The sequence below is a fragment of the Bos mutus genome, chromosome 15, assembly GCF_027580195.1.
Source record: "Bos mutus isolate GX-2022 chromosome 15, NWIPB_WYAK_1.1, whole genome shotgun sequence".
Taxonomy (NCBI): domain Eukaryota; kingdom Metazoa; phylum Chordata; class Mammalia; order Artiodactyla; family Bovidae; genus Bos; species Bos mutus.
The window spans coordinates 46510474-46534225 of record NC_091631.1 but is presented as its reverse complement, the minus strand read 5'-3'; the positions used below and the strand labels follow the sequence as shown (position 1 = coordinate 46534225).

The window sequence follows — 23752 nt, the reverse complement described above, 5'->3', positions numbered from 1 at the left end:
TCACTCACGACAGCTGTTGGCACCGCCTGGGTTTGAAGCCCAGCTCCGCCTCTTCTCTGCTGGTGACCTTGGTTGAAGAACACTCTGAGCCTCAATTCTCTGTCTTTATACTGTTGACAGTGCTGACTGGGGAAAAAATGCATGAGACTTCCCTGATGGTCCAGTGGTTAAGACTGGGCACTTCCACTGCAGGGAGTATGGGTTCAATCTCTGGTTGGGGAACTATGATCCCACATGCATTATAGCAACAACAACAAAAAAAGGTATAGCCAGAAGTTGAGAGGTATGTTTTTCGAGGGGGACTTGCTGAGAACTCAAGCCCAGGAGGCAGCTTCTCACATATCTCTGGTGGACCTTGTTGAGGAGGTGAGGGAGCACTCAGCATACAAAGGAATTTTGCAGCAAAAAAACAGGGAATAAGAACATCAAATGGCAGTGAAAGTGTTAGTCGCTCAGTCGTGTCTGACTCTTTGCGATCCCATGAACTGTAGCCTCCTCTGTCCATGGAATTTTCCAGGCAAGAATACCGTAGTGGGTTGCCATGCCCTTCTCCAGGGGTTCTTCCTGACCCAGGGATCAAAACCAGGTCTTCTGCATTGCAGGCAGAAGACCTGCAATACTGTCTTACTGCCTACTGAAGACCTGCTCACTGTCTGAGCCATGGAACATTAAGAGATCACTATGAATTAAAGAAAATCAGGCATCTCAAGTTAATGAATGAAGAGCTTTTCTATGTATGGGAAGACGCAAGAATCTGGGCTCACTGAAATCATTCCTTTGATGTGCACCTCAGCTCTCTGGGGCCAGCATCTGGCCTTTCTCCATCCTGAGTCCCCTCGGTGCACCGTTGGGGGTAGCTGCGGTGTCTGTTGGCTTGATGGCTGTAGTATCCTTTGTTTACTGATATGGCAGGTGACATTCTTTGTCTGCAACCATAACTGTACTTACCTTGAGGGAAGGACCCTTGTGAGGGTTAAGGTTGCTGAATCTTTGGGGAGTGCCTGTAATGCCTCAGTGGGGAAGGAAAGTGACTCCTGCTCTGGTGGTGATTTCATTCTGCATGATTCCCTTTGCCTTGGGGTTCCCAGTTGCCCCCCACTTTTACATCTCTCTGCTCCTCCCTGAGCTGTGGCCGTGAAGTCTTCAGTGTGAAGCAAAGGCGAGGCAGATAGCCACCTTCCTCAGCATCTTGTCGTTGCAGAGCGCCCCAGGGCTGCCAGCCAAGTGGAAGCAGACCTGAGCAGAGCCAGGGCCACCCAAACTGCTGACTCCAATAAGTGGCCAGGCTGGGGATTTGAAGGAGGGCCATATGGTTATCCTCTGATTCATCTCAAATGGAATCAGACTCCAGCCTTGGAGAGGAAAAAAAAAGCACACTGAAGAATGGTTCCTTCATTGCGAAGTTCTCTGGGTGCCATTGGAGGGTTTCTTGAGGCTTATGGGAGAATCTCTGGGTTTTCTCTTCCCTGGAGGATGGAAGGATAGATGCAGCAGCTGCCTGAGTGCTCTGGATCGTCTGTCAGGAGCTCAAGCGATGATAGGTGTTGTCCTTCCTTTCTGGTCCCTCTTGCTAACTTCCCGTTTCCCTGGTGACTTTGTTATCAGGTTCTTTGCCACCTGCTGCTTAAGAGATTGAGGCTTATGGGGAAGTGCCTCAGATGGACATCCAGAAATTGTCTAGCTCCTACTCTGCACACAGCATCCCATTAAATTCTGTGCAGGAAAAGATGAATGTCGAGTTCTGCCGCCTAGCACTCTGAAGTCAGCCGCGGGCTCTAGCTGGCTGCAGATTCTCTATGGTGACTCTCTGAGGATCAGGCGGCCTTTCCTCCACCTGGGTGAATAATCCTCTACAGATAACCGACAGGCTCTGGGTTCAGTTCACACCCCACAGGGTACGAGAGGAATGCACAATGAAAGCAAGCTCTGTGTACCTTTCTTTCAGACCCTGGCTTTGGGCTTTCACTCTGCTCTCACTTGTTGGCTCTTTGGACTCACATATATCCTTTTCCTTCCCTGGGCCTCAGTGTTGCCACCTGTAAAAGGGGCTAAGTTCAACCACCCCTCGGATTCAAGTTCTGCTGACTCAGGGGTGATGTGGACAGTGTTTTCATTCCACCCAAGGATGTTTTCACTGCCTCCTGTGTGCTTTTCTGTTCTGGAGGTTTGGCTTCTCTTTTTTGTTTTGCTTTGTTGGACTTTCCCCAGTGCTATATGGTCAAATTCTTCTCCTTTTCAAGGAAACTCTTTAGGACTATTGATATTCTAAAGAGTAAATAAGTGGAAAGAAAGAAATGAGGCAATTACAATGGTGGGGAGTCATCTCACTAGTGTGCATTAGTATAATTTTTAAATTGATAGAATGTGCAAATTCTTGCAAAATACAATCAAAATGCTGGTGAAATGAGACAGAAGGTTAGGGCCTTGAGTCCAGCCCCCGGAGGGAAAGAAATTGCTCCTTGGCACCTTTTTAATTAAAGGGACATCAGCAGCTGTTTTTGCAACAATTCCTATTGTGTTCTGTTGCCCCAGTGGAAGCATAAACATCCTTGTACAGAAAGCACGCGTGGCAATGAACTCCACTAGGACCAGCTATTGCCACCCACAGTGGGAAGCTGAGAGAAACACCAGCATCGCAGCTCACAGCAGTCCGGAGCACGCCAAGGGGAAGCTGAGCACACAGATGGCCAGAGGCAGCCAAATGTTTCTGATTTCCTTCCAGCTTTTGCTGGATAAACCTTCTCTGTGAATCAGGTGGCAGGATTGTTTAGACTCCTACTTCCAGGTCGACGGTGCCCCATTCAGAAATATTTACTGTGAGCCTTTGCTCTCTAAATGTTTATCCTCTTCTCTTGGGCAGGAAGCACAGAGAGAGAAGGAAAGATAGCTTCCTCCAATGGCTGCTTCTGTGTACAGTCCCTTTAAATACAGGCAAACACATGCAGAACCGCACAGGGTTGCTGGGTTTCTGAACCCGAGGCATCTGCTGTCTCCTTTCTTCATCAACCTGTCCTTGAATTGCCTGCATGCCCTTCCTTTCTCCTCTTTCTGCCTAATCAGATTTCCCCCCGCCCTGGAGAACTAGTTCAGCCACAGAACAGCTGACTTCCCTTCCCTTTGCTTTCTTCTCCCCGTCCCTGCCTCTTTTTGTCTCTCTTATCCTCTCTCTTTCATCTCTTGTCCCTCAAGCCTTCACCTCGTGAAGTAAACAGGGTAGAGAGCATCATCTTTCCATCACTGATGATGCGCTTTGTCCAAGGTCTTCAGCCACTTCTCCACAGTTATCCTGGGGGCCTCTTATATCTTGCCAATCAAAATCTTTGAAAAACAAGACTAAGAAAAAAAAGTATATGTGTTTATCTTCATGAAAAATTCCGAGTAAAGCCATTTAAATATATATATATATATATACACATACACACACACATGCACACACACAGATATTTCAGGGTGTATTTATGGGCAACTGTTAGAGCCTATTATAAGAGAAGTGGGAGTACAAAGATAATTAGATGTAATCTTTGCCTCCAGGGGACTGACGATCTAGTGTGGAAGATAGAAAATTATGATAAGATGTCGAAAATGTGATGTAAGTGGTAGATGCAGTATCTAAGTGAGACGAGGAGGACGTGATATAACCAGACAAGGGGGCCCCGAAGTAAATTTAAAGGACAAATAAGAAGGGAGCAATGCTTTGCTTTGGTTTGAGAGGTCGGAGTCAGGGAGATCAGCAGACAGTTCAAATGATTTCATATTACACTGCAAATGAAGATAGAGGCAGATTTTAATTTAAATTAGCTGTCATCTTGCTACCACCCCCTTCCTCCAGCTAAGTGAATAACTTGTTACTGTTTAGAAGGAAAAGAAAAAGTCCTGACTACGAAAGGAAACAGTTGGCCCATTAATTGAGCCCAACTTTCTATCTGGCATTCTTTTATTCATTGTTCCATTGGGCATTTGTGTTGCTTCTGCTGTGCTGCTTGGTGGACCCCATGGACCATGGACCGTAGCCCACCAGACTCCTCTGTCCATGGGATTTTCCAGGCAAGGATACTGGAGTGGGTTGTCATGCCCTCCGCCAGGGGATCTTTTCGACCCAGGGATCGAACCCGTGTCTCTTAAGTCTCCTGCATTGGCAGGCAGGTTCTTTACCACTAGCACCACCTGGGAAGCCCATATAAACCATAAACACGATTTAATAATGCAATTAGTGCCATATTAGAGGTTTGGAAAGAAGCTCTGTGGGACCACAGAGAAAACAATTAGTGTAACTTGAGAAGGTTGAGGAAAGCAGAGGAGGTGACAATTAAGGCAGAACTTAAAGAATGAATAGAGATTCTTTAGGTACAGAAGAGGCAAGAGCATTCTGAGAGAGAACAGCATGAACTTCAGAGCGTAAGGCACATGGGGGCTGCAGACTGATGAGAAGGAGATAGAAAAGAAGTCATGAGAGGTGAGTGTGGACAAATTATTGGAGCCAGATTGTTTCCTAGAGGTTATGGAAAATAACATTTGAAGGCAGAGAAGTCAGTGTAAAGTGAAACGGTGCAGAGGAAAACTAGCCATGGAAGCCAGTTAGAAGGTGGTTGTAATAGTCCTGGTGAAAGATTAATAGGACTTGGATTAAAATACATTAAGAGCCAGATGCTAGACAGGTTCTTGAAATTGAAGTGACAGGATTTATGATCTGTGGGGTGTGAAGAGTAGGGGAGCATAAATGTAGCTCAGGATTTCCGGCTTAGGAAACTAGAGAGGCGGAAGCATTATGAATTGAGATAGAACATATGGAAGATAGATAAAGAGCAGGGGTCCACAACCTTTTTGCACCAGGGACCAGTTCATGGAAGACAGTTTTTCCATGAGTAGGGAGGAGGGATGATTTGGGGATGATTCAAGCACATTACACTTATTGTGCGCTTTATTTCTATTGTTCTGACATCAGCTCTGCATCAGGCATTAGGTCCTGAAGTTTGGGGACCCCTGGTTTAAAGGCTGAGGCAACGGATTTGACTTGAGACATGTTTTAGGTGCTACAGACATACAGGTACACGTGCAGCTGGAGACGGGACTCTGGAACTCAGAGGAATGGTTAAGGCTAAATTTGGGTATATATGATAGTAGAAGGTGTGGGAGTAGGTGTAATGAACCAGGAAGGGTATAAAGAAAAGGGAAGTGGGGTGAGAGGGAGGTTCAATAGGGAGGAGACATGATTCGTGTTGATGTACGGCAGAAACCAACACAATATTGTAAAGTAATTATCCTTCAATTAAAAACAAATAAAAAGAAAAGGAAAGAAATCAATCCCCATGGGTAGAATTCTGGGGCACCAATTTTGGGGTAGAGGAAAGAAAAAAAACAGGTGAAGGAGGCTAAGAGGCATGGTTCAGGGGGCAGGAAAAAACAAAGAGATGTCCTGGAAGAAGATAAGGAAAGAGAATTTCACATAAAAGATTTAGGTCAACCAGATGTTTCTTTCCCTTTGTGTTTCCAAAGTGAGTAAAAATCGTTGGAAATGAATGCAGTGCGTTGTGAATGAGATGTTCTCAGAGGATGATTCTAAAACTCTCTGTAGGATGTCTGGTAATTCCCTTCAGCTTCCCCAGACTCCACGACCAGGACCCTGAGATACCGCCTAGCTCTTTTGACAGCTCTTTCCACAGAGAGCTGGAATCCGTTCTCCGAAACTGAGACCGCTGACAGAGCTGACTGAGTAGACAGATGATCTGGGATTTCTGATGTAAGAATCATCTGCCCTTTAGAATTCCCCCACTGCTAAGTTCCACTTGGAGATTCTACCTCCCCTCCTCCCATCCCTACTTCAGTACCAAGCTTCAGCCCCATTCAGATGACATCCGAACTTACTTGTTCTCACTGGAAACCAGGCTGAAATCACCTAATTATCCTTTCTGGTGTGACCCTGCATTTACTTGTTTATTGGCTGCGCTGGGTCTTCGTTGCTTTGTGAGGGTTTTCTCTAGTTTCGGTGAGCAGGGACTATCTTCGTTGTGGTGCATGGGCTCCTTGCAGGGGCTTCTTTTTTTGTGGAGCACAGGCTCTAGGTGATCAGGCTTCAGTAGTTGCAGCACACAGGCTCAGTAAGTGTGGCACACAGGCTTAGTTGCTCTGCAGCATGTGGAATCTTCCCAGACCAGGGATCGAACCCATGTCTCCTGCATTGGCAGGTGGAGTCCCATCCCCTGCACCACCATGGAAGTCCTGACCCTTTCTTTTTCAATTCAACACATCTTTCCCCATCCTTGCTATGTGCAGGCAATGCATTAAGCACCATGGATAAAGCATTGAGAAACTGTCTCAGCTCCTGTTTTATATCTCAAGAAGCTGAGATCTCAGCCTGCCATGTGCTAAGCTCATTTTCTATCATTTCCTCTCTCTGGTAAGTCCCTGCCACCACCACCTCTCCATCAGGAAAAGCTCATGTCGAGGAATGCTGGGGATCCATGCTCTGTCTTTAAGACCTCAGGATTCAGGAGGTGGCTGTTGGTCAGGGGCTGGACCATCCTCTGTGTCCCTGAGAGAAGGTTTTCTCCAGTCTTCTAAGTCCTTGCAAATTGTTCTGCATACTTGGGTCTCTCTGTACTCAAGTACACCAACTCGAGTTGGTGTCTGTTGTACACCAACAACCTGGAGATGAGTAGAGAGGTGTGGAATCTGGATGGGTGATGGGTGATTTGGAAGGAAATGATAGAGGAGAGAAGATGGAGGAGGAAATAGCAGAAGATCTTGAATGGGGAGGAGGGAACTTGAATCAAGTTTGGATAAAGTAGATTTACTCCCCAAAAAAGGAGTTGTATTTTTCATGGTAGGTTGTATGTTTCTGGGAATAGAATTTCTAAGAGCTGACAGACCCAGAAAATGTAAGCACAATATATAGCTTTTTTTTTTTAATTAAAAACATATATTTATTTCACTGTACCGGGTCTTAGAAGTAGCACACGGGATCTTCAATCTTCACTGTGGCATGCAGAGTTTTAGTTGAGGCATGTGGGATCTAGTTCCCTGACCAGGGATCAAATCCTGGGCTCCCCACATGGGAAGTGCCAAGTCTTAGCTCCTGGACCAGCAGGGGAGTCCCTGTAGTTTTTAAATTTAGGTGATTTGTTGAGTGATGGTACTTCATGAGTTACAAAAGGATGTTGAGGAAGGAAGATAAACAATATCCTTTGTAAAAGATGTCGATAGAGACAGGTGCTCAAGAAATGTTAGTTATTATTCATAACTGAGACAGTTCCTAATATTTAGCTGCGTAGTAGCAATCATTTGCTCCTGACTTGAGAGTCACCTATGACAGAAGAAAGGTTTTGCATCAGAGTGAAGAAGCTCAGATAAATTTCCTGACCTCGGTTGAAAATGACTCGAATACCTCTTACGAAATAGAGTATTTCTACTTGTAAAAAAAACCTGCAGAGGCAGAAGCTCAGAAGTGTCTAGTTGGAATTGCTAGTAAAGATTATCTATTCCGGCTCCCACGTTTTACATAGCGTCAAATGAGACGAGCAAATGAAGTTACTTTTTCAAGACCCATATCTGGCTTGTGGCCAAAGGAGAGCGGAGGCCTCTCAGTCTGACCACAGTTTCCTTTTTTTACATCGGGTTACCTCTCTAGTCCAGGCTCTGCCTCTAAGAAATCAATTTCTGACAAGGCTTTGGCTCTGTTTTCTGAAGGAATGGATTGGTCTGCTGTCTGGATTAGCCTTTTCATATATTGTGTTGGTTTTTTTCTTTCCCTTTTACTCCCCTTCTTCTTCCTGACTTTTGTTTGCGTCTCAGCCCATAGAAGAGGAAGCTGATCTGTGGAGAGGCCAGTTGGCGTGGGGACCTCTGAGTGCAGGGTGGGGTGGGTGGGTGAGGAAGTGTCACACCAGGGGCTTTGTAGGTGTTGGAGGTGACCCTTTGTTGTCTCAGTCACCCACCCATGAGGGGTATTCTTCTCTGGGGGAAAGAAAATTGGCTTTAGAGACAAAAGATCTGGCTCACATTCTGGATCTGTTACTTTCTGAGAATGTAGCTTTTAATTTTTTTTTTTTTTTTTGTACTTTTGGCCATACCTCAAGGCATGAGAGATCTTAGTTGCCCAGACAAGGATCAAACCCACACCCCCTGCATTGGCAGCCTGGAGTCTTAACCACTGGACCGCCAGGGAAGTCCCGAGAATGTGGTTTTCGAACAGATTATTTTTATACGTTGGATGAATCAAAATAAAGCAATGTATATAAACGTAATAAAAACCACAAAAAGGCAGGCACATGTAAAGTGATACTACTATTTGTTATCAATGGTTGGGTCCTGGTACTTTGAGGCTTTTCCAGAAAGTCTGTGACCTGTTGGTTTTGTGTGACTTCTGGTAGGTTGCTCTAATCTTCACTAACCAAGCTGCGTTCTCCCAGAGAAGCTAATTCACAGTGGGGAACATGAGAAGCCCTTTGAGAGGCCAGTTCCGTCAGGGTAAACATGTCCTTCTGGAAACTTGAGTTTTTACTTCACCTTTTTTAGGAAGCAGGGACATGAATCATAATGAGTTAGAAAGTGTCTTTTGTGAAAATGAGAGATTTCGTGAACTCAAGCACATGTGACCAAAAACATGTATAGTAGTTTCCTATTGCTGCTGTAACAAGTTCAGGGGCTTAAAACAACGCAAATTTATTCTCTCAAAGTTTGGACAGCAGAAGTCCCAACAGGGCAGTATGGGCTCAACTCAAGATTTCAAGAGAGATGCATTCTTTCTGGAGGCTCTAGGAGAGAATGTTTCTTGATGTTTCCAGCTTCTAGACCCACCTGCATTCCTTGGCTAGTGGCCGCTTCCTCCGTTTTCAAAATGCATCACCCCAACTTGTGCTTCTGTCATCTTATCTCCTATCGGTCTCTTTCTCCCTCTCTCTTTCCCTTACAAACCATTATGAGTACATCCTTCCAACTCAAGGTCTTTGGCTTACTCTTCTGTGAAGTCCTTTTTGCTGTGTAAGGTCTGGAGATGAAGACATGATCGTCTTTATCTGCCATGGCATGCACATGTGTAAGCACTCTGCGTGTCTCCTTAGTTCATGCTATTTCTCAGAGTAGAGGTCTGCTTGGCTCTCTTCACCTGCAGTTCCTATTGTTCACTCCTCATTTGCTGTCTCATCACCCTCACTGTTCCCAATCCATGCACCAAATATTTATAGCTAACTTTTGCTAAGTGCCTACTGTGTACATTTGTGTTGTCATTGTTTAGTCATTAAGTTGTATCCAACTCTTTTGCGACCCCATGGACTATAGCCTACCAGGCTCCTCTATCCATGGGGTTTTCCAGGCAAGTCTACTGGAGTGGGTTGCCATTTCCTTCTCCAGGGAATCTTCCCAGTCCAGGGATCAAAGTTGTGTCTCCTGTATTGAGAGGTGGATTCTTTACCACTGAGCCATCAGGGAAGCCCTACTGTGTGCAGACAACACTTTAAACAGATGACGCATGGGTTATTTTGTTTATTCCTCATAACAGCCCTATGAGATGGGATCTATTATTATTCCCTTGTTACAGATGAGAAAACTCAGGCACAGAGGGTTTTTTTCTTGTTTTGTTTTTAAAGTTGCCCAAGATCATACAACTAGCAAGTGGTAGAACTTAACTTGGATCAAACCTCCAGGCAGTCTGACTTAGTGTGATTTCTTAACCAGCCCCTACAGGATTGACATGTAACTGATGTTTAGTAAAAGTCAATGAATTGCAGGAGGAAACGAGGTCCGAAGAAGCGGTGTGCCATTGGTAGATTACACAAAACTAGGGTCGAGAGGGCAACCTGCCTTGCCCCTTGGTTTGGTTGGGGGCCCCAAGTAACTGCAGTGTGGTTGACTGTGTAGAAATGTGATCTGGAGTTGTAATGTTGTTATCACCCTTTCTGAAAGTGTTGTGTGTGTGTGTGTGCTACTCATCTTGATTCCAAATTGAGAAGACAGGATTATTCTCAGAAATTAGGACTCCTTGACTTCCACCTCTCCCAGCCACCACAGATTGCTGCCAATTGAACCTCCAAGTGGAAACAGGAAGACTGCTCCTATTCCTGTGGCCCCCCAACAGGGCTGCTCGGACAGAGTGCAGAGTGGTTTGCTTTGTACTTGAGTTTGTGGTCAAAGCAACATACATTTGAATTCCTACTGCACTTTGAGCAAGTTACTACACTCCTCTAAGCCTCAGTTTTCTCATTTATTAAATGGGGATAATGAGACCTGCCTCAAGGGGTTGTTATAGTGATTAAATGAGATAATAATGCATAGAAAAGAGTGCATAGTAAATGCTAGGTACAGGTTAAGATCAGCAGCTCTAGAGCCAAAGGCAGTGTAGTGTAGGAGGCATGAGGTGCTCCAGTTCAGTTCAGTTCAGTCGCTCAGTCGTGTCCGACTCTTTGCGAACCCATGAATTGCAGCACGCCAGGCCTCCCTGTCCATCACCAACTCCCGGAGTTCACTCAGACTCACATCCATCGAGTCAGTGATGCCATCCAGCCATCTCATCCTCTGTTGTCCCCTTCTCCTCCTGCCCCCAATCCCTCCCAGCATCAGAGTCTTTTCCAATGACTCAACTCTTCACATGAGGTGGCCAAAGTACTGGAGTTTCAGCTTTAGCATCACTCCTTCCAAAGAAATCCCAGGGCTGATCTCCTTCAGAATGGACTGGTTGGATCTCTTTGCAGTCCAAGGGACTCTCAAGAGTCTTCTCCAGTACCACAGTTCAAAAGCATCAATTCTTGGCACTCAGCTTTCTTCACAGTCCAACTCTCACATCCATACATGATCACTGGAAAAACCATAGCCTTGACTAGACGGACCTTTGTTGGCAAAGTAATGTCTCTGCTTTTCAATATGCTATCCAGGGGTAAGTTAATACACCAACCAACCAATGTGCACAGTCACTAAGTCGTGTCCAACTCTTTGCGACCCCATAGACTGTAGCCAGCCCACCAGACTCCCCAGTCTATGGGATTCTCCAGGCAAGAATACTGGAGTCAGTTGTTACTTCCTCCTCCAGGAGATCTTCTGGACCCAGAGATTGAGCCCAAGTCTCTTATGTCAACTGCATTGCAAGCAGATTCTTTGCCACTAGTGCTACCTGAACTCTGGAGTCAGGGTGTTGTGTGGGGGGAATGAGGGGACTCCAGGGGTAAGGTAATAAGCCGACCTAAAGTTTTGGTGAAAGTCCATTTCCAAGTTTGCTCCCCAGCATCTTCATTGGGATGATTTAAATAGCCTTCGTTCCACTGGGTGAGAGGAAGGAGCTTGCTGAGGAATGTGGAATGGCTCTTCTCCTAACCTCTCCTGCCTTCTTCCGGGCTTCACAACTCCGCAGAGCAGCTCCCCTCATTGAGATGAACCCCTGACATGTCAGCAGGGTGGAGAGGATGGCAGGGGGTGCCAGAGGAGTCTGCTTGTAAGTAGGACTGGAGAATCAATCGATCCATCAGGAGGAGCCTTGTAGGAACCTCAGACCTCATGCAGACCTGTGGCAACTCTGTGCATCAGAACATTTGAAGTTCTTATCTCCCTTGGAATGTGAGATCACAGGCTCACAACTGATGGCTGGACAGACAGCATACCCCTTTGCTCTCTGGCTGCTTCAAGCAGCAACCTAGATGTCACTTCATCCATCAAGTCTTGGCAGGGAGGTGGCAGGTATGGTTGTCCTGTTAGGGCTGCGGCTGCCTGCCCTGCTGGCCAGTAGGGAGGGGACATGGGGGAGAAACAGAGTGACTGGACACCAGTAAAGCCACTTCAGCAAGATGGGCAATTTCATATGTGACCGGTGAATACTTTAAAAGGGAATGACTCTCTGGGGACCTTGAGCAAACAAAGAAGGCTACTGTTTGCTAGACAGCGGGCTTGGAACGATGTGGAGGATAAGGGGAAATCTCAGTGAATTTCTTATTTATTTCTCCTTTCCCTCTATTGCAGGCTGGTGAACAAGCCACTGTTTTTCTTTTTGAATTTATTTTTTATTGACATATAACTGATTTACAATGTTGTGTTAATTCTGCCGTATAGCAGAGTGACTCAGTTATACACATATATACATTCTTGTTTATTGCTATATTCTTTTCTATGATGGTTTGTCCCAGGATATCGAATATAGTTCCCTGTACTATATATACAGTAGGGCCGTGTTGTTCATCTTTTCTATATCTAGGAGTCAGTCACCATGGCTGTCTGAGTTGGCCTGGGAAGCAGGTAGCATGGGGGCTAAATATACTTAGTCTGAAGAAGACCTGAAGGGATAAGGAAGATGCTGAGACAGGGCAGAAAGTGGATGCTATTAATTCAACAAGAACTTACTGAGCCATGACTTTACGCTGGGCACCCGGGATTTCTGCTGGGTGTTGGAGGTTGAAAGATGGGTAAGACCCAAGCCCTGACCACAAGGGGCTCCCAAGCTCTTGGGGAGGACAGACTCAAGCAGATGACTTTGATATAATGTGATAAGATAGTGAAGGAGGGAAGGTTTCTCTCCTCTAACATCTGGAGAGCTGTCATGTGAAAAGAGGGTGCTTGTGTTGGGGACTTCAGAGGGTGGCTAGAGTTGCTGGCAGGGGTAGGGGGAGGCGCTGATTTCAATTCACCAAGAAAACAACTTTTGCAAACGAGGGACCCAAGTCCGGTATGCTCTGCCACCCAAGGTAGTACCTTCTCTCTCTGGTTGGGATTGATTGTAAATCAGCTTCCGTATCAGCCTCCTCAGAAGGACTCAAACCTTCGATTCGGGGAGCCGGCATGAGGACCTCCACCCATGGCAAAGGTCATGAGGAAGGAAGCTCGACATACACAAAGGCGGGATCGAGCCTCAGGAGTCCCCCTGGAAATTCTCGAGCATCTACCCCCAAAACCAGAGTCTGCCTACTTTACTACTTTGTGCTCTCACCTACACCTCTGACTTTACGGGGGACTGTCCCCCACCACCTCTTTCGGAGAAGGAGTTTTGGCTTTGACATGCCACGCTGATTACAGGTGGATATTCGTGACACTTCTAGGTTGGTGTTAAGAGTGGATCTGAAGTCCCTGGGGGGTGAGGTGGACCTGCATAGGATCTGAGGTCTGTTGGGAAGAGTATGGAATCAAGGGGTCCTTTCTAAGCTTTTGGATGGGTACTTTCACATGTGTGATTCTCTTCACAGCTCCAGCAGTTAACAGATAGCTTCTCCTATTTAAAATATGAAAAAATAATGAAGCTCATGGAACTGAAATACACACAAAGCTATTAAAGAGTGTAACAGGGTGATCCCAGAACCAAGAGCATGAAGATAGAAGGACCCCAGAGGCACCTCACTGACTCCCCGAGGTATTGAACAGCCAAGGTGGAGGAAGGTGATTGGAGGAATCCCACAGCAGAGGTGTGTAGACCTTCCTTCTAAGCCTACTGTCTTTAAAGTATGTTGGTGTGAAGTCTCTGGGATCCTCTGAGCATCCGACTCCCAGGCATCATCTTTTGGAGCAGTCCCTCCAGGATTAGTTAAGCATGGCTTATCCTCACAACAGGACTGAAGGAACATGCATTGATGAACTGAGGGAGTGGAGCACAGACCTCGGGGGGCTGAGCCTTGACACTCACTTGCTGGGCAGTTGGTACCCACTGATGGGCATTTTGGGATGCAGAGGCTGAGAGAAGCAGTAACAAGCAAGATACAGTGAAGGACATGGGAGATGAGTCCAGTGTAATCTCGCCAGGGCAGAACAGCGGCTGTAAGAAAGAAGAGAAAGAACTGTTAAGCTGGAGAAAAAGGAAATGAAGTGGCTTTGAGTTTCTTAGATTTGGGAGACTGGAGTTTTCAGCAGTAAATGGAATAGCTTTAGGTCAGCCTTTCACTCCTTACAAGAGAAAATTCCAGAAAGGGTGATGCTCTTCCTGTTTTCACTGCAGTTTCTGGTGATGGAGACAATGTATATTGCAACACTTTTTTGCTGAAGAATCCAACGCTGTTTCCTTGTTCGGTCCTCTTCGCTCTGGAATTGCTTCTGTTGCAGAGGGAGTTTGCTTCTTTAAAAGAAAAAGAAGGTTGTGATAAAGGAGGAAGTGCTGTCATGTCCCTTTAGCCTTTCTCAGCTCACTGCTAAACTCCTGCCAGCATACTGAAGCACTGTTTTAGAGTCATATGTCAAGGGTTCAGGATTCCTCTCCTCCTTCCACTGATTTTCTCTTAATAGGGCTGTTTGTGTTTGTGTGTATGTGGGTGTGTGTGTTTCAACACATATTTATTGGGCCTGCACGGTGCCAGGGTCAAGAGAAACAAATACAAATAAGAAATGACCTCGGGCTACCTTGGTGCTTTCAATCTGATAATGAAGAAGTTATCAAATAAGTATGTTGCACTCTGCTGCGTGCCTAGAAATACAGAGATATGAATGGTGTTTTGGAGGAATCGCACAGGAGCAAAAGAATATCTCTACTTGGAAGGTCCTTAGTTTTTCCAAAGCTCTGGATATTGTCAAGTGAATATTGTATTAGGTCCTCAAAAGTGTTGGAATTACATACACTTTTCTTAAGCTTCATTTAGAGTGGTTTTAGGTTCATAGTAAAATCAAGAGGAAGAGCGACTTCCCTGGTGGTCCAGTGGCTGAGACTCTGCTCCCAGTGCAGGGGGCCCAGGTTCGATCCCTGGTCGGGGAACTAGCTCCCACACACCGCAACTATAGATCTCGAATGCTGCAATGAAGATGGAAGATCCCAAGGTCCACAACTAAGACCCGGCTCAGCCAAATACATGCATAAATAAAAATAAGAAATTGAACGGAAGGTATAGAGATTTCCATCTGCTCACTGCCCCTACAATGCACAACCTCCCCCCTAATCAACGTCACTCACCAGAGTGGGGCATTTGTTACAGTTGATGAACCAGCATCAGATCAGATCAGTCGTTCAGTCGTGTCCGACTCTTCTCGACCCCATGAATCGCAGCACGCCAGGCCTCCCTGTCCATCACCAACTCCCAGAGTTCACTCAGACTCACGTCCATCGAGTCAGTGATGCCATCCAGCCATCTCATCCTGTGTCATCCCCTTCTCCTCCTGCCCCCAATCCCTCCCAGCATCAGTCTTTTCCAATGAGTCAACTCTTCGCATGAGGTGGCCAAAGTACTGGAGTTTCAGCTTCAGCATCATTCCTTCCAAAGAAATCCCAGGGCTGATCTCCTTCAGAATGGACTGGTTGGGTCTCCCTGCAGTCCAAGGAACTCTCAAGAGTCTTCTCCAACACCACAGTTCAAAAGCATCAATTCTTTGGCGCTCAGCCTTCTTCACAGTCCAACTCTCACATCCATACGTGACCACAGGAAAAACCATAGCCTTGACTAGACGAACCTCTGTTGGCAAAGTAATGTCTCTGCTTTTGAACATGGTATCTAGGTTGGTCATAACTTTCCTTCCAAGGAGTAAGCGTCTTTTAATTTCATGGCTGCAATCACCATCTGCAGTGATTTTGGAGCCCAGCACATCATAATCGCCCAAAGCTTGTAGTCTACCTTCAGGTTCACTCTTGGTGTTGAATATTTTATGGGTTTGGAGAAATGTATAAAGACAAATGTCCATTATTGTAGTATCCTGTGGAGGATTTTCACTGCCCTAAAAATCCTCTATGATCCACTTGCTGCTTATCTATCTCTCCATCCCCTGCAGCTTCTGGAAACCACTGATCTTTTACTATCTCTATAGTTTTGCCTTTTCCCTAATGTCATCTGGTTGGAATCAGACAATATGCAGCCTTTTCAGATTGGCTTCTCTTAACACTTGCTAACATGTGTTTAATGAGGGCTTCCCAGGTGGCGCAGTGGTAAAAGAATCCCATGCCAATGTAGGAGATGTAGGAAACACAGGTTCGATTCCTGGGTGGGAAAGATCTCCTGGATGAGGAAATGACAACCCACTCCAGTATTCTTGCCTTAAAAATTCCGTGGAAAGAGGAGCCTGGCAGGCTATAGTTCTCAGAGTCGTGAAAGAGTCAGGTATGACTGAGCATGCGTGCATGTGTGTATTTAATGTTCCTTCATGTCTCGATTACTCAATTCCCTTTAACCCTGAATAACATTCCATTGCCTGGATGTACCACAGTTTATTTACCCATTTACTTAACAAAGAATATCTTGGTGGCTTCCAATTTTTGGCAATTATGACTAAACTGCTGTAAACCTCTGTGTGCAGATTTCTGTGTGGACAGAGTTTTCAACTGCTTTGGATAAACTGCAAGGAACATGATGGTAAATACCATTTTTAATCCTCCTTTATGTGCCAGTTACTAGCCTCAGCTCCTGCAAACACTAAGTCACTCTTCACTGAAAGCCTATTATTAATAGACCTGTTGACAAATGAGAAAATGGGAGCTTAGAAGGTTATCTAACATGCATTTAAATGGCAGAGCTGGGTTGCTAATCTGAGTTTTTCCATTAGAACCACAATCAGGACACCTCAGTTTCTGCTTTACTGGTTTATTTTCATTCCTGGATCACTGCTTGAAACTCACACACAGAGCTCTAGCACCCTGACTGGCAAATAAATGTTACCCGCAACCCAGCCAGCTGCCGTTTCCTGTGTTTATAGATCACATAGCAGGAAAGTGTCTTAAGAGCCGTTTCAAGTGTTGTGTCTGCTTCTCCATGTGAAAGTGTGGATGCCGCTGCCGAGAGGGAGGATGGGGACATGGGATGCTCTGTGTCGGGTGGCAGTTCCCGTTTGGTACGGATTTGGAAAGGAATGCGTACGCCCCTGGATGAGATCAGAGTCTTTGTTCTGTTTGGTCTGACACCAAGTGGTTGCAAAAAATCAATGGACTGTGAGGTCAGAGTTCTAGAACTGACTCCACTGTCCATCTGTCTTGTGGCTACGGTTAAGATGGTCAGCGTCCGCTTTGCACATCTGTGCAATTGAGTTTCAAGGACCTCCAATAAGCCAAGCACTATGTAGATCCATGGGCCCCAGAGACAAACAGGATGGGCTCCTGACCTTCTGAATCCCTGCGATTAGGAAGGAGGGAGGTATGGAGGCAACAGATAATCATCAAAGAGGTTCATTGTGCTGCCGCCAAGCTTTCAGTGGCCCATCTTGGAATTGTAGAGTGTTTGGAGCTGCTGCTGCTTTTTAAAATTATTTTTTGGGCTGCACTGGGCCTTTGCTTTCTCTAGTTGTGGTACAAGGGCTCACGGGCACGCAGGCTCAGAGATTGTGGCTCAAAGGCTATGTTGCCCCGCAGCATGTGGGATTAAGATCCCTGACCAGGGGTTGAACCTGCGTTCCCTGCATTGGAAGGTGGGTTCTTAACCACTGGACCACCAGGGAAGTCCCTCTGGAGTTTCTTATGGACAAAGAGACAGATAGCTGGTGACAGCTTACAGCTGTTGTGAACCTACTGTTTGTTTAATCCAGAGGAGATTTGTAAGTAGTATCTCCATTTTACAAGTGAGAAAAGTGAGACAGATCAATTTTTTAAAATTATCCAACTGGTAACTGACTGCAGCAACATCCCAGAATTCATCTGACTTCAAAGCCTTATGCCTTTCTACCTCACCTAACAGCCCTTTGAAGATTTCATTTCTTGAGTTCCAAGATAACAACAGGCCAGCATTGCACCACTATTGAAATGACTTTTGTTTCTTTCCCTTCAGTGTTTCTGGGCATCAGTGTCAGTCAGGAGTTGATCACTCCCTGGCTACTGCCTTTCTAGACCCTTCTCTCCCCAAACCTTCCTCTCTCTTTGACCACTCAGCTCTCATTGACCACTTAAGTTCCTGCATTTTCAAAACTGCTGGGTCTTGCTCAAATTTGTTAATGAATTGACAAATCAACAGATGTCTTCTTCTTGGGTGCATTTTTCTCTAAGGTGCAATTGTATACAGTCTCTTCAAGTATACGCTCTTTTGTGACAGTTTATCAAAAGATTGTATCACCTGTTTCTCATTCCTCCACCCACCTGTCTACTCTTATATCAAAGCAGAATGTGTGTGTGTGTGCGCGCGCGCACGCACCCGTTGCCTCAGCACATTAGATGTGCCCCAACCCACATCTCTGTGAGAGTGCTTTTCCTATCACATCATCATGGTTGGTCTGCATTAGTCTCCCAGGCTAGACTGTGTCTCCTTGGGGTGATAGTGCCCTGGTTTTTTATTTCTCTAGCACTTTGCATGGTGCCTAGTACATGGCAGGAACTCAATTCATTCATTCATTTCTTTATTAACATTTGTTATTTTTATGCCCTGTGCTGAGTGCTAGGGAGACAGTGGCAAGCAAAACCAGAATTGTCTGTGCCTTCCTGAGCTGAATAAAGGTTCACTGGAGGAAACTGAAACTGATCAATTTATCTGTGAAAGACGGCTGCTGTCTTAGTCTGTTTGAGCTGCCCTTAAGAAAGTACCAAAGGAGTACGTCAAGCCTGTATATTGTCACCCTGTTTAACTTATATGCAGAGTACATCATGAGAAACGCTGGACTGGAAGAAACACAAGCTGGAATCAAGATTGCCAGGAGAAATATCAATAACCTCAGATATACAGATGACACCACCCTTATGGCAGAAAGTGAAGAGGAACTCAAAAGCCTCTTGATGAAAGTGAAAGTGGAGAGTGAAAAAGTAGGCTTAAAGCTCAACATTCAGAAAACGAAGATCATGGCATCCGGTCCCATCACTTCATGGGAAATAGATGGGGAAACAGTGGAAACAGTGTCAGACTTTATTTTTCTGGGCTTCAAAATCACTGCAGATGGTGACTGCAGCCATGAAATTAAAAGGCACTTACTCCTTGGAAGGAAAGTTATGACCAACCTAGATAGCATATTCAAAAGCAGAGACATTACTTTGCCAACAAAGGTTCGTCTAGTCAAGGCTATGGTTTTTCCTGTGGTCATGTATGGATGTGAGAGTTGGACTGTGAAGAAGGCTGAGCGCTGAAGAATTGATGCTTTTGAACTGTGGAATTGGAGAAGACTCTTGAGAGTCCCTTGGACTGCAAGGAGATCCAACCAGTCCATTCTGAGGGAGATCAGCCCTGGGATTTCTTTGGAAGGAATGATGCTGAAGCTGAAACTCCAGTACTTTGGCCACCTCATGCAAAGAGTTGACTCATTGGAAAAGACTCTGATGCTGGGAGGGATTGGGGGCAGGAGGAGAAGGGGATGACAGAGGATGAGTTGGCTGGATGGCATCACTGACTCGATGGATGTGAGTCTGAGTGAACTCCGGGAGTTGGTGATGGACAGGGAGGCCTGGCGTGCTGTGATTCATGGGGTCGAGAAGAGTCGGACACGACTGAGCGACTGATCTGATCTGATCTGATCTGATAGCATGGAGGGATAAGTTGAGAGATTGGGATTGACATATATAACATAGTTAACTAATAAGGACCTACTCTATAGCACAGAGAACTCTACTCAATACTCTATAATGACCTATATGGGAGAAGAATCTAAAAAAGAGTGAATGTATGTGTATAACTGATTCACTTTGCTTTACAGCAGAAACTAACACAACATTGTAAATCAACTATACTCCAATAAAATTTAATTATGTATATATGCGTGAGTGCTCAGCTGCTCAGTAGTGTCTGACTCTTTGAGACCCCATAGACTGTAGCTGATCAGGCTCCTCTGTCCCATGGGATTTTTTTTTTTTTTTTAGGCAAGACTGCTGGAGTAGGTTGCCATTTCCTCCAGGGGATCTTCCTGACCCAGGGATCGAACTGAGGTCTCCTGCATCTCCTGCATTGGGAGGCAGATTCTTTACCACTGAGCCACCTGGGAAGCCCTACACACACACCACACACTCACACTTACACACAAAGTAACAAAGACTGAGGGGCCTAAACTACATGCTTTCTTAGACTTTGGAGGCTGGAAGTCCAAGGCTCAGGTCTAGCAGGTTTAGGGTTCTTGTGAGGGTGCTCTTCCTGACTTGCAGAGGACCACCTTCTCCCTGTTTCTTCACAGGCCTTTGCTGGGTGGGTGCTTGGGGTGAAGAGAGAGACCGGGAGCTCTCTGGTTATCTCTTCTTATAAGGACACTACTCCTGTCAGATCTGTGCTCCGCCTCATGACCTTATCTGACCCTCATTCCCTCCCAAAGGCCCCATCTCCAAATACCATCATGCTGGAGGCTAGGGACTCAACAGATGAATTTGCAGAGCTGGCATGAGGACACATTCCATCCAGCCCATTGCAAGAACTATCAGTGACCTTCTGGAGAGAATGCCTCAGTGAGTTTAATGATAGGAACTTGGGGAGAAGGAGAGGTGGGGAGGATGCGTGTAGAGCAGGTGGAGGCACATTACAGGGTAATCTATAGCTCCCTCTACACACTCTCTCCTCCATACCTCCCTCCCCCAGCCTGGGCTGACAAGAGGGGATCATCCTCGCTACCCTTCTTTCCCTTATAGCTGCACTCAGCCTACATCTGACTGTCTGATCTACCTGCCTCTGAGTGTGGGTGGAGATAATAATATAATAAGGAGATAGAAGCCATAAGAAATGAGAAGGGAAATGCACGCAGCCTCAGAGAGAGAAGGTGGTGATGGCTGTATCTCTTTTCCAGGCCTTTCACTCCCCACTTTTCAGAGCTTTGCACGGGGCGGTCCCAGGATAACTGACTCACTGTAAGGGGTGGTGATTCTACCAACACTGCTGCCGGGACCTGCCCCAGAGAGGCTACAAGCTGTGTCTTCAGGCTCTGCCCCGGGCTTAGAAGTTCTCTGTCCTGTACAAAGTGGCAGCCGTGGAAAGGGGCTGCTATTCTCAAACCCTCAAAGAGTCTCAGAGCACAGGCAGAATTTCCCTCTGTTTGAAATGCCATGAGACTAGTTCCTCCATCTATTTCTAAGTCACAGCTCAGGGAAAAGAAAACACACACCAGGATTCTGAAGGTATGGGCTGTAGTCCCAGCTTTTCACATGATGGCCTGCATGATCCTGGGCAATTCATTTGTCTCACTTCAAATAATATGCGTGATACCTCTGCCCAGGTACCCAGAACTGGTCAGTGGGCATCTAGTAACAAACAAAACTACTTATCTGTTTTTGAATATTTATTTTTATTTACATATTTATTTGGTTGCACCAGGTCTCAGTTACAGCACATGGAATCTTTTAGTTGTGGCATCTGAGATCTAGTTCTCTGATCAGGGATTGAACCCAGGCCCTCTGCACTGGGCCTCAGACCACCAGGGAAGTCCCAACAAAATGACTTCTGCTTTAAGGATGTCAGTGTCATAGGCCATGTGATTCAGGCTTCAAAGAGGAGAATGAGGTGGAAACTCAGGGATCGCACTAAAGAACCACTTAGCTCAGCCTCAGAGAATCTGGGAAGGCACCTTCCAGAGCTGCAGGACAGAAGGTGGAGGGATGAGGAGAGAAGAGGATGTTACAGGTGAAGAGATCAGTGTGTGCACAGGCATGTGGATGAGAAAGGCGGGCACCAGGGAGCAGAGGGCACGGGTGTTCGGACATAGAATGCGTTTCCTGGTATGTGCGTGAGAGGCACTGGGACCAGTGAAGCTGGACAGATGGGCAAAATTCACTTTGTAGTAAGGGTCTGAGTTAATTCAAAGGCTCTGGAAAGGCACCAAAAGATGTTAAGCAAGTCCATGGCGTAACCAGATTTGTCTAATAGAGCCGAGCTTTGCCGCACAAAATGTGGTCCCCAGACCAATGGCTTTGGCACAACCCAGGAACTTGCTAGAAATGCAGAATCTGAGCTCCACCCCAACTCACTAAATCAGAATCTACATTTTAATAAGATCCCTAGGTGATCTCCAAGTATGTACCTTAAAGTTGGAGCCATACTGGACTATAGTAACGGTCAGCAAACTTTGTAAAGAGCCAGAGAGTAAATATTTTAGGTTTTGCTGGCCACATGGTCTCTGTGGCAACTACTAAGCTTTGCCTTTGTAATGTGAAAGCAGACAGACAGTATGTAAACAAATGAGGTGGCTGTGTTCTGATAAAAGTTTATTTATGGGCACTGAAATTTGAATTTCATGTCATTTTCACTTGTCACAAAATATTCTTCTCCTTTTGATTTTGTTCAAGCATTAAAAAAATGTAAATACCATTCTTAGCTGGGGGGTTGTATAAAAGTGGGCGGCAGGCTGGATTTGACCATGGCCCATCATTTCCTGACGCCTGATCTTTAGGATTCTGAGCCTCAGCTTTCAAATAATACTTTCTGATCGTTATGCTTTACTGTGAAAGTCCAACAAGCTGGAAATGACACCCAAACCAAACCTTTATTTTTCAGAGGAAGAAATGGAGGCCCAGAGAGGGGAAACTGACCTGCTCATAAGAAACACAGCTACTTAGTGGTTAGAACTCACACACAGACTTGCTTATTACCAAGTGCTCATCCTCTGCTCCATATAGAGCTGCTTTGAAAGAACTAGAGCCCTGCTTTTTTCCCCACAACTGCACCAGAAATAAGGAATGCTTAAAAGGCAAATTAACTTTTTATTTCTGATAAGTTCCAACTAGTTAAGGGCTTTTTAATATCAAAGCTGCTTTGACAAAGCCAAATACTGTGAACAGCCTGTGTTCGGAAAATGTATTATGCAGAGCAAAACTGTAGATTTTTCAACATCTGAAATAAGAACACAAAGCTCTTTTTTTCTTTAGCAAAATTAAAGTTAGATTAGGTCCTGCTCCATAACAAAGGAAGTTTGGCTAGACACTGTTTCAGGTGTACCTATTTGTTTTTATTTAAAACTTGTTTGTTGGTAGTCATTGATGAAGTTCATTATAATAGTTGTTTGAAAGTATAATAGAATGAGTTTTGTGTTCATTTGTCTTTTTATCCAAAACTGGAGAAATCCTAAGGGATTCTTAGAGCAAAATTCAAGACAGTGTAAATGAGAAGAAAGACTCTACTGGGAATTCCCTAGTGGTCCAGTGGTTAGGACTCTGCCCTTTCACTGAAGGGGGCATGGGTTGGATCCCTGCTAGGTGGGGTAACTAAGAAAATAAAAAAATAAAAAAATGATAGTGATGCATTAAAAAAATTGGATTATGCTATAATTCTGCTGAATACTATTTACCACATTCAAATAACAACAAATGATTGAGGGATAAAAAAATGTGTATCAATGAATTCCACATTCTCCATAAATACATATCCCCAGCTGTTTGGCCCTTGGTCAAACAGAAACTGTCACTCACAAAGGAACTGGAGTTTCTGCCTTCTCTACCTCTTGTGACTTGTCTTTGAATATAGCAAGATGGTGATGAGATTCAGAATGTAGGTCTCAGATCTGGCAAACTGAATGCTGCTGCTGCTAAGTCACTTCAGTCGTGTCCGACTCTGTGCGACCCCATAGATGGTAGTCTACCAGGCTCCCCTGTCCCTGAGATTCTCCAGGCAAGAACACTGGAGTGGGTTGCCATTTCCTTCTCCAGTGAATAAAAGTGAAAAGTGAAAGTGAAGTCACTCAGTCATGTCCGATCCTCAGCGACCCCATGGACCACAGCTTTCCAGGCTCCTCTGTCCATGGGATTTTCCAGGCAAGAGTACTGGAGTCGGGTGCCAGCACCTTCTTCGGGCAAACGGAATACTCCACTTGGAAACAGAACTGCAGGGAGGTCCTCCAGAAACATAGCTGAGCACACCTCTAAATAAAGCGGGGCCCGGGCCAGTGGCGTCCTGCCCCCTGTTCTTCCACCATGGCGCTGGGACAGCGCACTGCCCCACTGAGGCACAGGTTCACTTGCACCCTCTTAGACATGCATATCCGTATACGCACAAACACGCACACATCCACATGC

General features: G+C 45.6%; 1 protein-coding gene across 1 annotated transcript in view; it reads left to right on the top strand.

The window, feature by feature from the left end:
• UBASH3B (ubiquitin associated and SH3 domain containing B) overlaps positions 1–23752 on the top strand; it is a 157529-nt gene that overhangs the window by 8082 nt on the left and 125695 nt on the right. The window lies entirely within an intron of this gene.